The following is a 13,550-nucleotide window of genomic DNA, read 5'->3' on the forward strand; positions in this document are numbered from 1 at the left end:
TATCCTCCCTGTCTCCTCTCCTCCTCAGACCCAGACTCTCCTCATATCCTCCCTGTCTCCTCCTCAGCCCCAGACTCTCCTCATATCCTCCCTGTCTCCTCTCCTCCCCAGACTCTCCTCATATCCTCCCTGTCTCCTCTCCTCCCCAGACTCTCCTCATATCCTCCCTGTCTCCTCCTCAGCCCCAGACTCTCCTCATATCCTCCCTGTCTCCTCTCCTCCCCAGACTCTCCTCATATCCTCCCTGTCTCCTCTCCTCATATCCTCCCTGTCTCCTCTCCTCCTCCTCAGACTCTCCTCATATCCTCCCTGTCTCCTCTCCTCCTCCTCAGACTCTCCTCATATCCTCCCTGTCTCCTCTCCTCCTCCTCAGACTCTCCTCATATCCTCCCTGTCTCCTCTCCTCATATCCTCCCTGTCTCCTCCTCAGCCCCAGACTCTCCTCATATCCTCCCTGTCTCCTCTCCTCCCCAGACTCTCCTCATATCCTCCCTGTCTCCTCTCCTCCTCAGACTCTCCTCATATCCTCCCTGTCTCCTCTCCTCATATCCTCCCTGTCTCCTCTCCTCCTCAGACCCAGACTCTCCTCATATCCTCCCTGTCTCCTCTCCTCATATCCTCCCTGTCTCCTCTCCTCCTCAGCCCCAGACTCTCCTCATATCCTCCCTGTCTCCTCTCCTCAGACTCTCCTCATATCCTCCCTGTCTCCTCTCCTCAGACTCTCCTCATATCCTCCCTGTCTCCTCTCCTCATATCCTCCCTGTCTCCTCTCCTCATATCCTCCCTGTCTCCTCTCCTCATATCCTCCCTGTCTCCCTCTCCTCCTCAGACTCTCCTCATATCCTCCCTGTCTCCTCTCCTCATATCCTCCCTGTCTCCTCTCCTCATATCCTCCCTGTCTCCTCTCCTCATATCCTCCCTGTCTCCTCTCCTCCTCAGACTCTCCTCATATCCTCCCTGTCTCCTCTCCTCCTCAGACTCTCCTCATATCCTCCCTGTCTCCTCTCCTCTTCAGACCCAGACTCTCCTCATATCCTCCCTGTCTCCTCTCCTCAGACTCTCCTCATATCCTCCCTGTCTCCTCTCCTCATATCCTCCCTGTCTCCTCTCCTCCTCAGACTCTCCTCATATCCTCCCTGTCTCCTCTCCTCCCCAGACTCTCCTCATATCCTCCCTGTCTCCTCTCCTCATATCCTCCCTGTCTCCTCTCCTCCTCAGACCCAGTTGGCTCTATGTCACTACTCTACCTCCATGGACGAGGAGAACTTCCCCGGGGCTGATGACTTCCGCCCAGACCGCTGGATCAGGAAGGACGCTACGGACCGGGTGGATAACTTCGGCTCCATCCCGTTCGGCTACGGCATCAGGAGCTGCATCGGCAGGAGGATAGCTGAACTGGAGATGCACCTGGCTCTTACACAGGTGGGGGAACCTCACACACACACACACACACACACACACACACACACACACACACACACACACACACACACACACACACACACACACACACTTCTCCTCCAGCTGGTTAATACCGGTTGTGTTTGTCTCTTCTTCTCCTCCAGCTGATCCAGAGGTTCCAGATTGGGCTGTGTCCCGTCACAGAAGAAATCAAAGCCAAAACCCACGGCCTCCTCTGTCCTGCTGCGCCCATCAACCTGCAGTTTGCCGACAGACAACCCTAGACCTAAACCCACGGCCGTCCTCTGTCCTACTGCGCCCATCAACCTGCAGTGTGCCGACAGAAAACCCTAGACCTAAACCCACGGCCGTCCTCTGTCCTACTGCGCCATTCAACCTGCAATTTGCCGACAGACAACCCGAGACCTAAACCCACGGCCGTCCTCTGTCCTACTGCGCCCATCAACCTGCAGTTTGCCGACAGACAACCCCAGACCTAAACCCACGGCCTCCTCTGTCCTGCTGCAGTGTGCCGACAGACAACCCTAGACCTAAACCCACGGCCTCCTCTGTCCTGCTGCAGTGTGCCGACAGACAACCCGAGACCTAAACCCACGGCCTCCTCTGTCCTGCTGCAGTGTGCCGACAGACAACCCCAGACCTAAACCCACGGCCTCCTCTGTCCTGCTGCAGTGTGCCGACAGACAACCCCAGACCTAAACCCACGGCCTCCTCTGTCCTGCTGCAGTGTGCCGACAGACAACCCCAGACCTAAACCCACGGCCTCCTCTGTCCTGCTGCAGTGTGCCGACAGACAACCCGAGACCTAAACCCACGGCCTCCTCTGTCCTGCTGCAGTGTGCCGACAGACAACCCCAGACCTAAACCCACGGCCTCCTCTGTCCTGCTGCAGTGTGCCGACAGACAACCCCAGACCTAAACCCACGGCCTCCTCTGTCCTGCTGCAGTGTGCCGACAGACAACCCGAGACCTAAACCCACGGCCTCCTCTGTCCTGCTGCAGTGTGCCGACAGACAACCCGAGACCTAAACCCACGGCCTCCTCTGTCCTGCTGCAGTGTGCCGACAGACAACCCGAGACCTAAACCCACGGCCTCCTCTGTCCTGCTGCAGTGTGCCGACAGACAACCCTAGACCTAAACCCACGGCCTCCTCTGTCCTGCTGCAGTGTGCCGACAGACAACCCTAGACCTAAACCCACGGCCTCCTCTGTCCTGCTGCAGTGTGCCGACAGACAACCCTAGACCTAAACCCACGGCCTCCTCTGTCCTGCTGCAGTGTGCCGACAGACAACCCCAGACCTAAACCCACGGCCTCCTCTGTCCTGCTGCAGTGTGCCGACAGACAACCCCAGACCTAAACCCACGGCCTCCTCTGTCCTGCTGCAGTGTGCCGACAGACAACCCGAGACCTAAACCCACGGCCTCCTCTGTCCTGCTGCAGTGTGCCGACAGACAACCCGAGACCTAAACCCACGGCCTCCTCTGTCCTGCTGCAGTGTGCCGACAGACAACCCGAGACCTAAACCCACGGCCTCCTCTGTCCTGCTGCAGTGTGCCGACAGACAACCCTAGACCTAAACCCACGGCCTCCTCTGTCCTGCTGCAGTGTGCCGACAGACAACCCTAGACCTAAACCCACGGCCTCCTCTGTCCTGCTGCAGTGTGCCGACAGACAACCCTAGACCTAAACCCACGGCCTCCTCTGTCCTGCTGCAGTGTGCCGACAGACAACCCTAGACCTAAACCCACGGCCTCCTCTGTCCTGCTGCAGTGTGCCGACAGACAACCCCAGACCTAAACCCACGGCCTCCTCTGTCCTGCTGCAGTGTGCCGACAGACAACCCCAGACCTAAACCCACGGCCTCCTCTGTCCTGCTGCAGTGTGCCGACAGACAACCCCAGACCTAAACCCACGGCCTCCTCTGTCCTGCTGCAGTGTGCCGACAGACAACCCCAGACCTAAACCCACGGCCTCCTCTGTCCTGCTGCAGTGTGCCGACAGACAACCCTGGACCTAAACCCACGGCCTCCTCTGTCCTGCTGCAGTGTGCCGACAGACAACCCTGGACAGATACAGTGTTTCCCTCCTTTCCTCTCCTTACCTCTCCAGTCAGGAGGTAAACGGGGGAATCACAGACAGACTGTCGTAAGGCGGGTTTATACCATCCTGTACCCAGATGCTATTGTTCTGTGTCAACAGCCTCTAAGATACAGGATGTACACAGACCCTATGTGTCAGCTCTTTATATATCTATATATAAATACTTGTTTCATTTACAACTTTTCTATGTCCTGTTATCAACTGACTTCAGCACAGTGTCTGGCTGTGGATTGGCTGCAGTGTCTGGCTGTGGATTGGCTGCAGTGTCTGGCTGTGGATTGGCTGCAGAGTCTGGCTGTGGATTGGCTGCAGTGTCTGGCTGTGGATTGGCTGCAGTGTCTGGCTGTGGATTGGCTGCAGTGTCTGGCTGTGGATTGGCTGCAGTGTCTGGCTGTGGATTGGCTGCAGTGTCTGGCTGTGGATTGGCTGCAGTGTCTGGCTGTGGATTGGCTGCAGTGTCTGGCTGTGGATTGGCTGCAGTGTCTGGCTGTGGATTGGCTGCAGTGTCTGGCTGTGGATTGGCTGCAGTGTCTGGCTGTGGATTGGCTGCAGTGTCTGGCTGTGGATTGGCTGCAGTGTCTGGCTGTGGATTGGCTCCAGTGTCTGGCTGTGGATTGGCTGCAGTGTCTGGCTGTGGATTGGCTGCAGTGTCTGGCTGTGGATTGGCTGCAGTGTCTGGCTGTGGATTGGCTGCAGTGTCTGGCTGTGGATTGGCTGCAGTGTCTGGCTGTGGATTGGCTGCAGTGTCTGGCTGTGGATTGGCTGCAGTGTTTGAATGGAATATTGGCAGATTCTTCTTTAATTTTTTTATACCAAAAAATCTAGGAATTGTTCCTCTAAAACTAGCTAGCTAACAACCTGTGCAGTTTATATCTACAGAATGCATTGCTTTACAGACTGTTTAATTTGTTATTTGATTAAAGTGTTCTTTTTACGACGATGGATGATTTAAAAAGTTGTCATGACGATTTAAAGTTGGTTTATAGTCAACAGTGTTGTCAGATATGTGCTGGTCATTTTTGAAATGGCTAACGAGCTAGCAACTAACCAAAACCATCGTTTATAATGTTGCTTTTAGTTGCCTGGCTCGTCAGATTGACGTTATCCTAAATACATTTATTTTTTATTTTTATGGATTTGTTTATTTGGTGTTTAAAATAGACTAGCTATGCAATTTCAAACAGAGACTGGAATAACCTGTTTGTTTAGGTTACAAATGAGCACACAGAAACTAACCCAGTGCACTTCTTCAAATCTCTTACAATCCTTATACGCTCAAAAGGTTGTTTTTTTTTTTAATTTTGTCTGACTGACCTTGAATTGTTCAAACTGTTTTTGGGGGGTTTCTTCCTGGACTTGTTTCCTGGTGACGTGAGAGACCGTGCCTGTTGTTTTATACTGTATGTAGGAAGCACCGCAGAGAGACCGTAGTTAAGAAGAAAGGCTTGTCGAAGGGCAGAGAAATACATCAACCGTAGGTTCCTTCTGTTTGATGAGGAAGAAGGTTTTTAATAGAGATTCCAGATCTGGAAACCTCATGGAAAAGGGATTCAGAAAGAGTCTTGTTGTCTTGTGTGTCGCTCTGAGCAGTGAAATGAGTCTGCCGGCAAAAGGTGCCAGGGTCTAACCGCGTCTCCCTGTTTTAACTTCGTAGGGAAGAGAATTGGATGTTCATCTTTGATTAGTAGACTAATGGCCCGACCAGTTTCTATAAATTCCACGTTAACTAATTGAGATGGTGGTTCCATGTCCATGAATAAAGTCACTTCCTGTTGAGTTCAGTATTCTGTCTTGTGTGCCAAGTTTGACCTTTTCATCTGGGCCCCTCTCTCCGCACCCTCTAAACCTCTGTTAATACAGGTTACTTGTCATCTGGGCCCCTCTCTCCGCACCCTCTAAACCTCTGTTAACACATGTTACTTTTCATCTGGGCCCCTCTCTCCGCACCCTCTAAACCTCTGTTAACACATGTAACTTTTCATCTGGGCCCCTCTCTCCGCACCCTCTAAACCTCTGTTAACACATGTTACTTTTCATCTGGGCCCCTCTCACCGCACCCTCTAAACCTCTGTTAACACATGTTACTTTTCATCTGGGCCCCTCTCTCCACACCCTCTAAACCTCTGTTAACACATGTAACTTTTCATCTGGGCCCCTCTCTCCGCACCCTCTAAACCACTGTTAACTGGAATTGTTGTAATTTCAACTAAGCCACACCCTCCTCGCTCATGCTGGAATAAAGAGATCTGCTGGACACCGAAACATTGATTATTTAGAAGGGACCCTCCCCCCTTATAATACACTGGGAGATAAACATGGCATTATGATACACTGGGAGATAAACATGGCATTATAATACACTGGGAGATAACCATGGCATTATAATACACTGGGAGATAAACATGGTATTATAATACACTGGGAGATAACCATGGCATTATAATACACTGGGAGATACACATGGTATTATAATACACTGGGAGATAACCGTGGCATTATGATACACTGGGAGATAAACATGGCATTATGATACACTGGGAGATAAACATGGCATTATAATACACTGGGAGATAACCATGACATTATAATACACTGGGAGATAAACGTGGCATTATAATACACTGGGAGATAAACATGGCAGAATACACTGGGAGATAAACATGGCATTATAATACACTGGGAGATAAACATGGCATTATGATACACTGGGAGATAAACATGGCAGAATACACTGGGAGATAAACATGGCATTATAATACACTGGGAGATAACCATGGCATTATAATACACTGGGAGATAAACATGGCATTATAATACACTGGGAGATAAACATGGCATTATAATACACTGGGAGATAAACATGGCATTATAATACACTGGGAGATAAACATGGCATTATAATACACTGGGAGATAAACATGGCATTATAATACACTGGGAGATAAACATGGCATTATAATACACTGGGAGATAAACATGGCATTATAATACACTGGGAGATAAACATGGCATTATAATACACTGGGAGATAAACATGGCATTATGATACACTGGGAGATAACCCTGGTATTATAATACACTGGGAGATAAACATGGCATTATAATACACTGGGTGATAAACATGGTAAACATGTCATTATAATACACTGGGAGATAAACATGGCATTATAATACACTGGGAGATAAACATGTCATTATAATACACTGGGAGATAAACATGGCAGAATACACTGGGAGATAAACATGGCATTATGATACACTGGGAGATAACCCTGGTATTATAATACACTGGGAGATAAACATGGCATTATAATACACTGGGAGATAAACATGGCATTATGATACACTGGGAGATAAACATGGCAGAATACACTGGGAGATAAACATGTCATTATAATACACTGGGAGATAAACATGGCATTATAATACACTGGGAGATAAACATGGCATTATAATACACTGGGAGATAAACATGGCATTATGATACACTGGGAGATAAACATGGCAGAATACACTGGGAGATAAACATGGCATTATAATACACTGGGAGATAACCATGGCATTATAATACACTGGGAGATAAACATGGCAGAATACACTGGGAGATAAACATGGCATTATAATACACTGGGAGATAAACATGGCATTATAATACACTGGGAGATAAACATGGCATTATGATACACTGGGAGATAAACATGGCAGAATACACTGGGAGATAAACATGTCATTATAATACACTGGGAGATAAACATGGCAGAATACACTGGGAGATAAACATGGCATTATAATACACTGGGAGATAACCATGGCATTATAATACACTGGGAGATAAACATGGCATTATAATACACTGGGAGATAAACATGGCAGAATACACTGGGAGATAAACATGGCATTATAATACACTGGGAGATAAACATGGCATTATGATACACTGGGAGATAAACATAGCAGAATACACTGGGAGATAAACATGGCAGAATACACTGGGAGATAAACATGTCATTATAATACACTGGGAGATAAACATGGCATTATAATACACTGGGAGATAAACATGTCATTATAATACACTGGGAGATAAACATGTCATTATAATACACTGGGAGATAAACATGGCAGAATACACTGGGAGATAAACATGTCATTATAATACACTGGGAGATAAACATGTCATTATGATACACTGGGAGATAAACATGGCATTATGATACACTGGGAGATAAACATGGCAGAATACACTGGGAGATAAACATGGCATTATAATACACTGGGAGATAACCATGGCATTATAATACACTGGGAGATAAACATGGCATTATAATACACTGGGAGATAAACATGGCAGAATACACTGGGAGATAAACATGGCATTATAATACACTGGGAGATAAACATGGCATTATAATACACTGGGAGATAAACATGGCAGAATACACTGGGAGATAAACATGGCATTATAATACACTGGGAGATAAACATGGCATTATAATACACTGGGTGATAAACATGGTAAACATGTCATTATAATACACTGGGAGATAAACATGGCATTATAATACACTGGGAGATAAACATGGCATTATAATACACTGGGAGATAAACATGGCATTATAATACACTGGGAGATAAACATGTCATTATAATACACTGGGAGATAAACATGGCAGAATACACTGGGAGAGAAACATGGCATTATAATACACTGGGAGATAAACATGGCATTATAATACACTGGGAGATAAACATGGCATTATAATACACTGGGAGATAAACATGTCATTATGATACACTGGGAGATAAACATGTCATTATGATACACTGGGAGATAAACATGTCATTATGATACACTGGGAGATAAACATGTCATTATAATACACTGGGAGATAACCATGGCAGAATACACTGGGAGATAAACATGTCATTATAATACACTGGGAGATAAACATGTCATTATAATACACTGGGAGATAAACATGGCATTATAATATACTGGGAGATAAACATATCAGAATACACTGGGAGATAAACATGTCATTAAAATACACTGGGAGATAAACATGGCATTATAATACACTGGGAGATAAACATGGCATTATTATACACTGGGAGATAAACATGGCAGAATACACTGGGAGATAAACATGTCATTATAATACACTGGGAGATAAACATGGCATTATAATACACTGGGAGATAAACATGTCATTATAATACACTGGGAGATAAACATGGCATTATAATATACTGGGAGATAAACATAGCATTAAAATACACTGGGAGATAAACATGGCATTATAATATACTGGGAGATAAACATATCAGAATACACTGGGAGATAAACATGGCATTATGATACACTGGGAGATAAACATGTCATTATAATACACTGGGAGATAAACATGGCATTATAATACACTGGGAGATAACCATGGCATTATAATACACTGGGAGATAAACATGTCATTATAATACACTGGGAGATAACCATGGCATTATAATACACTGGGAGATAAACATGGCATTATAATACACTGGGAGATAAACATGGCATTATAATACACTGGGAGATAAACATGGCATTATAATACACTGGGAGATAAACATGGAAGTATAATATACTGGGAGATAACCATGGCATTATAATATACTGTGAGATAAACATGGAAAACATGGCATTATAATACACTGGGAGATAAACATGGCATTATAATACACTGGGAGATAAACATGGCAGAATACACTGGGAGATAAACATGGCATTATAATACACTGGGAGATAAACATGTCATTATAATACACTGGGAGATAAACATGGCAGAATACACTGGGAGATAAACATGTCATTATAATACACTGGGAGATAAACATGGCATTATAATACACTGGGAGATAAACATGGCATTATAATACACTGGGAGATAAACATGTCATTATAATACACTGGGAGATAAACATGTCATTATGATACACTGGGAGATAAACATGTCATTATAATACACTGGGAGATAAACATGGAATTATAATACACTGGGAGATAACCATGGCATTATAATACACTGGGAGATAAACATGGCATTATAATACACTGGGAGATAAACATGGCATTATAATACACTGGGAGATAAACATGGCATTATAATACACTGGGAGATAAATATGGCATTATAATACACTGGGAGATAAACATGGCATTATAATATACTGGGAGATAAACATATCAGAATACACTGGGAGATAAACATGTCATTAAAATACACTGGGAGATAAACATGTCATTATAATACACTGGGAGATAAACATGGCATTATAATACACTGGGAGATAAACATGTCATTATAATACACTGGGAGATAAACATGGCATTATAATATACTGGGAGATAAACATAGCATTAAAATACACTGGGAGATAAACATGGCATTATAATATACTGGGAGATAAACATATCAGAATACACTGGGAGATAAACATGGCATTATGATACACTGGGAGATAAACATGTCATTATAATACACTGGGAGATAAACATGGCATTATAATACACTGGGAGATAACCATGGCATTATAATACACTGGGAGATAAACATGTCATTATAATATACTGGGAGATAACCATGGCATTATAATACACTGGGAGATAAACATGGAAAACATGGCATTATAATACACTGGGAGATAAACATGGCAGAATACACTGGGAGATAAACATGGCAGAATACACTGGGAGATAAACATATCATTATAATACACTGGGAGATAAACATGGCAGAATACACTGGGAGATAAACATATCATTATAATACACTGGGAGATAAACATATCATTATAATACACTGGGAGATAAACATGTCATTATAATACACTGGGAGATAACCATGGCATTATAATACACTGGGAGATAACCATGGCATTATAATACACTGGGAGATAAACATGGCATTATAATACACTGGGAGATAAACATGGCATTATAATACACTGGGAGATAAACATGGCATTATAATACACTGGGAGATAAACATGGAAGTATAATATACTGGGAGATAACCATGGCATTATAATATACTGTGAGATAAACATGGAAAACATGGCATTATAATACACTGGGAGATAAACATGGCATTATAATACACTGGGAGATAAACATGGCAGAATACACTGGGAGATAAACATGGCATTATAATACACTGGGAGATAAACATGTCATTATAATACACTGGGAGATAAACATGGCAGAATACACTGGGAGATAAACATGTCATTATAATACACTGGGAGATAAACATGTCATTATAATACACTGGGAGATAAACATGGCATTATAATACACTGGGAGATAAACATGTCATTATAATACACTGGGAGATAAACATGTCATTATGATACACTGGGAGATAAACATGTCATTATAATACACTGGGAGATAAACATGGAATTATAATACACTGGGAGATAACCATGGCATTATAATACACTGGGAGATAAACATGGCATTATAATACACTGGGAGATAAACATGGCATTATAATACACTGGGAGATAAACATGGCATTATAATACACTGGGAGATAAACATGGCATTATAATACACTGGGAGATAAACATGGCATTATAATATACTGGGAGATAAACATATCAGAATACACTGGGAGATAAACATGTCATTAAAATACACTGGGAGATAAACATGTCATTATAATACACTGGGAGATAAACATAGCATTATAATACACTGGGAGATAAACATGGCATTATAATACACTGGGAGATAAACATGGCATTATAATATACTGGGAGATAAACATATCAGAATACACTGGGAGATAAACATGTCATTAAAATACACTGGGAGATAAACATGTCATTATAATACACTGGGAGATAAACATAGCATTAAAATACACTGGGAGATAAACATGGCATTATAATATACTGGGAGATAAACATATCAGAATACACTGGGAGATAAACATGGCATTATGATACACTGGGAGATAAACATGTCATTATAATACACTGGGAGATAAACATGGCATTATAATACACTGGGAGATAACCATGGCATTATAATACACTGGGAGATAAACATGTCATTATAATATACTGGGAGATAACCATGGCATTATAATACACTGGGAGATAAACATGGAAAACATGGCATTATAATACACTGGGAGATAAACATGGCAGAATACACTGGGAGATAAACATGGCAGAATACACTGGGAGATAAACATATCATTATAATACACTGGGAGATAAACATGGCAGAATACACTGGGAGATAAACATATCATTATAATACACTGGGAGATAAACATATCATTATAATACACTGGGAGATAAACATGGCATTATAATACACTGGGAGATAAACATGGCATTATAATACACTGGGAGATAACCATGGCAGAATACACTGGGAGATAAACATGTCATTATAATACACTGGGAGATAAACATGGCATTATAATACACTGGGAGATAAACATGGCATTATAATATACTGGGAGATAACCATGGCATTATAATACACTGGGAGATAAACATGGCATTATAATATACTGGGAGATAAACATATCAGAATACACTGGGAGATAAACATGTCATTAAAATACACTGGGAGATAAACATGTCATTATAATACACTGGGAGATAAACATAGCATTAAAATACACTGGGAGATAAACATGGCATTATAATATACTGGGAGATAAACATATCAGAATACACTGGGAGATAAACATGGCATTATGATACACTGGGAGATAAACATGTCATTATAATACACTGGGAGATAAACATGGCATTATAATACACTGGGAGATAACCATGGCATTATAATACACTGGGAGATAAACATGTCATTATAATATACTGGGAGATAACCATGGCATTATAATACACTGGGAGATAAACATGGAAAACATGGCATTATAATACACTGGGAGATAAACATGGCAGAATACACTGGGAGATAAACATGGCAGAATACACTGGGAGATAAACATATCATTATAATACACTGGGAGATAAACATGGCAGAATACACTGGGAGATAAACATATCATTATAATACACTGGGAGATAAACATATCATTATAATACACTGGGAGATAAACATGGCATTATAATACACTGGGAGATAAACATGGCATTATAATACACTGGGAGATAACCATGGCAGAATACACTGGGAGATAAACATGTCATTATAATACACTGGGAGATAAACATGGCATTATAATACACTGGGAGATAAACATGGCATTATAATATACTGGGAGATAACCATGGCATTATAATACACTGGGAGATAAACATGTCATAATACACTGGGAGATAACCATGTCATTATAATACACTGGGAGATAAACATGTCATTATAATACACTGGGAGATTATCCTCACAATGTGAGGTATTGAAAACAGGGGTGCCAATAATTTTGGCACATATCTTTTTGAGAACCAAAAGTATTACTTGTTGAACAAAATATATTCCTCTGAGCAATTGTATTAGTATAAAATAATATAATTTACGAATGTAAGCCTATAATATAGCTCAGTATATTCCAGGCTTTGTGGAATTTCAGCTCAGATGACATCAATTCGCTCCAACGTCAATACTTCAAAAACCAATTTACATTTTGAAAACGCTTATTCTGTACTTTTTCAAATAAACGTTAATCAAAAACAACCTCCGACGATTCGCTCATTAATGTTGATCTAAAATGGAAACTCACGAGAAAATGCCGATGTGCCAAATGAATCTCAACAAGGAAACAAGTCCGTGGCTGTATTTAATGAACGTTATTTTTTTTAAAGTACGGATTTCATCTAACAAAGGATATGTTTTTTTTTAACTATAATTTGTTTGGGAGCATGAAAGCTGTAGTTTATGGTTGACACCGCTGCTTGTTTGCCATTAGCCAAATCGGCGTTCTCAACAAGTTCAAAGCACTTGAAACCACACAAATCGTTGACCCAGTTTGCAAGCAATATTCCCACTTGTTATGAACA

At 42.6% G+C, this 13,550-nt stretch overlaps 1 pseudogene; it reads left to right on the forward strand.

Annotated features, from left to right (window-relative positions):
* The window catches only part of LOC135543108 (cytochrome P450 27C1-like), a 35,404-nt pseudogene extending 29,626 nt beyond the window's left edge, over window positions 1–5,778 (forward strand).
* The last annotated feature ends 7,772 nt before the right edge of the window (window positions 5,779–13,550 follow it).

Source organism: Oncorhynchus masou, chromosome 7 (assembly GCF_036934945.1).
Source record: "Oncorhynchus masou masou isolate Uvic2021 chromosome 7, UVic_Omas_1.1, whole genome shotgun sequence".
NCBI lineage: Eukaryota > Metazoa > Chordata > Actinopteri > Salmoniformes > Salmonidae > Oncorhynchus > Oncorhynchus masou.